General features: G+C 43.0%; 1 long non-coding RNA gene across 1 annotated transcript in view; it reads left to right on the forward strand.

Annotated features, from left to right (window-relative positions):
• Positions 1 to 616: 616 nt before the first annotated feature.
• LOC116077946 overlaps positions 617 to 4,712 on the forward strand; it is a 31,778-nt gene continuing 27,682 nt past the window's right edge. The window contains exon 1 of the long non-coding RNA XR_004113382.1: positions 617 to 774. This is a non-coding gene — a long non-coding RNA (uncharacterized LOC116077946). The remainder of the gene's footprint in view (positions 775 to 4,712) is intronic.

A 4,712-nucleotide genomic window follows, 5' to 3' on the forward strand; every position in this document is an offset into this window, starting at 1 on the left:
CCTTGACTACTTGTCTTAAAAGCCTAAGACAAACCAGCCAATAAACACACAAATTGGAAAAGCGTGTTTAGCTGGACATAGTGGCTCATGCCTGTACTCTCAGCATTGCAGAGGCTGAGGACGAAGGATCACTGTGAGTTCCAGGCTGTCCTAAGCCACCTAGGTAGTTTCAGGTCAGCTGTGGCCAAAGAGTGAAAGTCTGTCTTAAAAAAAAAAAATAGATCCTCCTCCAAGACATGTGAATTGCCTGGAACCAAACCCTTCAGGAAGTGGTGTCTTTTATTATTTCAAACAACCTCCTTCCTCTAACTCCACCCCTGCCATCTAACACACACACACACACACACACACACACACACACACACACACACACACACACACACACACACACACCTAACAGAGTAGGCAACAATAACCGCACAAACCCAAGACACATTTTCCAGTTCACTCCCATTCTATTAAAATTGATCCTTCTGTGGTGGCTTGTAGTGCGAGGACCCCGCCCTCCTAGAGCAAACTGCAGCATCAGCATCACCATGGAGGACAGGCTCCTGAGGTCACACAGGCTCAGTCCTTCAAGTGATGTGGGGGAGGGGAGGGGGCAATACTAACCAAATAATGGCTAGAGGGTCTTCTGAAGTCTTTCAGGCTAATTCTCTCCTCTCCCCATCCCCACGTAATCGCCTCTAATTTAAGGTGGTCTCCTCGGTTGATAAACTCAGCTAACTTCCTTTTTTTTTTTTCACGCCCGGCTTGAAGTCGGAAATTATATTGGTAAGTCTCACTGTGGATGTTATTAATGTGCTTAATGGGCACTCAAGGCAGTTTAAAGATCTTAGCCTTTGCGCGGTGCCTTTATCCCACCCTGGGGGTAAATAATGGAGATGCTAACACAGTCTGTAAAGGGGAAGGAGCAGAGGTGGCCCTGCCTGCCTCACAGGGGCAGGATGCTTTGATGGCCTGTCTGCAGGCAGGGAATGAAATCAGTGTTTTTTTTTTTTTATACCTCTTTCAAAAGGCCAATTCTCCCAACACAATGCACATTTCCAAGTCGTTTTTAATTTGGCATGAAAATGTCTCCTTTAGCTTAGACTAGAGGCAGTAGAGTTAATGGGAAACACACATCTGGGCAGCTGTGCTCTTCCAAGTGAGGAGGTGAGCAGTAGGGAGGACCAGAAGTGTGGCGGGAGATTAAAGATAAGTGCTTTCAGGGTCCCATTAACCTACTTAGACGGAACCCGGAACCCGCCACACTGTGATTCTCCATTCCCTGGGCTATCTGTGGCTCCCTTGAACAACCATAGATTCCTCCATTTTTCTCTTTTGATGGAGAAGTATAGGGTGGTGGGTGTACTTCCACCATGTGGGCCCCAGGGATCGTACTCCGGTTATGAGGCTTAAAGGCAAGTGTCATCACCCATTTTGCCATCTCATCAGTCTACAAGACAGTTAACCTTTTAGGGATCTTTCGTACTTGGTTGCAGGGGAGCTATTCCTTTGTACTTTCTACTGAGTCCCATTGATTTCCTGTCCGGTCCCTCTTCTGTTGCAGAGGTTCTCTGTGTCTGACTGAGCATATGGCAGAGGTCAGTGGAGTTGGCTTCGAACACACCCATGCCAAGTTTTTAAGATCTCCCATTGTCTGCTTTCATCCCCCTTTCCGACCAACTTCTTAGTGTATGGACTCAACTTTAGCGTGGATTTGTATGGAAGATGAAGTTGTTATAGCCGTGGCAGACAAACATGTGCTGCTAGTGACCTCGCTGTGGATGCCAAGGGCCCCACTGCAGGGTCTCCTGTGCAGGCTCACCTCATCAGTGTACTGGCCTCGGGCTTTACTCATACTTTTCTCATGGTGCCGTTTGTATAATCTTCTTTTTAATTGCTCTTTCAGGCTGATAGGTATAATCTGAGGAACCCAAGGGTCTGTGGATTCCTTGAGATTGCCTGTAAGAAGTGTGCATGCTATGGTTTTCATCAAAGGGATCTCAAAGGCTAAAAATTCAAGTGATCACGGATCTGGATGTACTTGAGACAGTTCCAGTTTACACCACCAGTTGCCTTGGTCTTGTTCATAGAAAATCTTCTTACTCATAAATGTCTTGGGCGCTGGTGAGACGACTCAGTGGGTAAAGGCCATTGCTTCTCAGCCCGATGACTGGAGTTTAATCCCTGGGACCGACATCTCCTACCGGAGACCCAATTCCTGCATGTTGTCCTTTGACCTTCACATACATACTATGCTATGCACATGTCTATGCACATACAAATGTGTATGTATATATTATATATTATAATATATGTAATAATACTTATAATAATACACATTAATAACATATGTAATATGTGTATATGTATGTACAATAATAGTAAATGTAATATTTTAAAAAAAGAGTCTAGGTATGGGATTGGTGATGTAGTTCAGTTAACAGAGTGCTAGCCTAACATACACAAAGCTCTGAGTTTGATCCTGAGCATCACATAAACTGGTATAGTGAGGCATGCCCGAAATTCCAGAACATGGAAGGTAAAGTCAGAAGTTCAAGGTTAGGCTGGTGAAATGGGTCAGCGGTTAAGAGTATTGACTGTTCTTCTGAAGGTCCTGAGTTCAAATCCAAGCAACCACATGGTGGCTCACACCATCAGTAATGAGATCTGACAGCATCTTCTGGTGTGTCTGAAGACAGCTACAGTGTACTTAGATATAATAATGAACAAATCTTAAAAAGAAGTTCAAGGTTATTATTAGGTACATAAAGAATTAAGGCCAGTGGAGCTACTTGATACCTTGTCTCATAGGAAGGAGGAGAGAAAGGACTAGGGATAGATAGATAGGTAGATAGATAGGCAGACAGGCAGGCAGACAGGCAGAGATAAGGAGACTGTTGGTACAATGATAAATTGATTTTCATTATTTATAGCTTTTCTAGATATAAGTTTACCATTGCTAAGTTTACATGACCTCCCTCCGCCCCCAGTGAAATCTCCTGCTACTTTCATGGTCATTCTGAGTACAGTATGGAGAAGGATTGCTTTAAATTGATCATCATTTTTTGCAGAAGACAAGCCTGGTGATTCTGTTTTCTTGTCTCTGCTCTTCTACTGTAAACGGGCATCCTTTTCGTGGTCCATGTTGTGCCTCTTTTTTCTTTTCTTTTTGCATTTGTGTCTTCAATGGTGGTTCTACTGTTTACAGAGATCTCCGCAATACAGTGCTGAAGTGCTGCCTATGCTCTCCACCACAAGCATGCTATGATGCTCACAGAGGAAATGAACATGTTAGTTAAGCTTTGATGAGCTATGGTGCTGCTGGCCATGCGTGCAACATTAATAAACTCACAGTGAACGAGATGCCATCCACATATATCACAATATCACAATCGACTCCATGAGTATGTGTTCTTATTCATGAATATTTGCAATTATTATCTATCATTAAAAAAAGACATAACACAAATGGAGGGATTTATATTGGGAGGCTGGCTCATGCACTTGTGGAGGACAAGAAGTCCTGTGATCTGATGTTGTCTGCAAGCTGGAGACCCCCCCAAAAAGTCAGTAGTGGGAGTCCATGAATCTGAATGCTTAGGAATTCTAAGAGCCAAAGTAAACCCAGGTACAAATCACAAAGGCCAAGACCAAGAGGGTTGATGACCTAGACCAAGAGCAACTGGATGCCAGTTCAAGAGAGCAATCAAGTTCACTCTTCCTCAGGACTGTGTCCTGTTCTGGCCCTCAGTGGACTGGATGATCCCAGCCTGAGACGTGGTTGTGGCTGTCACGTCGACTCTCAGTTCAGTTGTTCCCACCAATTGTGGGGATCATCCCAGGATGTCTACATAGAAGTATCGTGTTGCATACTGTAAATAAGTCATGTAGTTTCTATTTGTTAGTCATACTTCAGTAAAACTGGCAAAAGAGAAAGGAGAAGCAAACAACAAACAAAGCACTAATCTTGTTTGGAAATCCCCTCTCTGACACACCTAAAACTGATGTTTTACTGGAAACCTGGGTGTTCCTTAGCTTAGCGAAGTTGACACATATAATTAAACATGAACTGTTCACTCAGACCACACACACAAAAATGTGCTAGTCCCTTCCCTAGAAGGGAGTGTGGTCCTTGAGTGACGTTTACTTTTCTTCTCATATCCTATAACTTATGCACTATGCTGTGAGATTAATAGTGCTCAAATATTGATTATAAAGTCATCACATGCCATGTGACGTGATAGAGGGACAAGAAAGGAAAGCAAACAAATATGTTTGTTTAGTTAGTATATGTGTATATACACATACATGTGTTAATAGCAAAGTGAGAAAATCTGCACAATGGTTCGAGTTCTCATTTCTGTAGCTGGGCATGTTTCTGTAGTGGGCATGTTTAACTACTATCCGACCTTGTGTTTCCTTTATGCTCAGCAAACATCTCAAGTGGACACAGTGCTAATCCACAAGCATAACCCAAATCTTTATTTCTAAAAGGTGTAGATGGACTATTGTTTTCCATTGATTTTCTCCCTTTGATACAAAGATCCATCTGGGGTTTTTCCTGTATTCCACAATTAAAAAAAAAAAACTCTATTGTGTAATAATAGTGCATTTTCCTCTGGGTAGACCTGGTCAAACATCCCAGGTAGCACCATAATCACTCTACTCTCTGTTTTGTTGTTGTTGTTGTTGTTGTTGTTGTTCTCCTCCTCCTCCTCCTCCTC

The sequence above is a fragment of the Mastomys coucha genome, unplaced genomic scaffold (genome assembly GCF_008632895.1).
Source record: "Mastomys coucha isolate ucsf_1 unplaced genomic scaffold, UCSF_Mcou_1 pScaffold5, whole genome shotgun sequence".
Taxonomy (NCBI): Eukaryota; Metazoa; Chordata; class Mammalia; order Rodentia; family Muridae; genus Mastomys; species Mastomys coucha.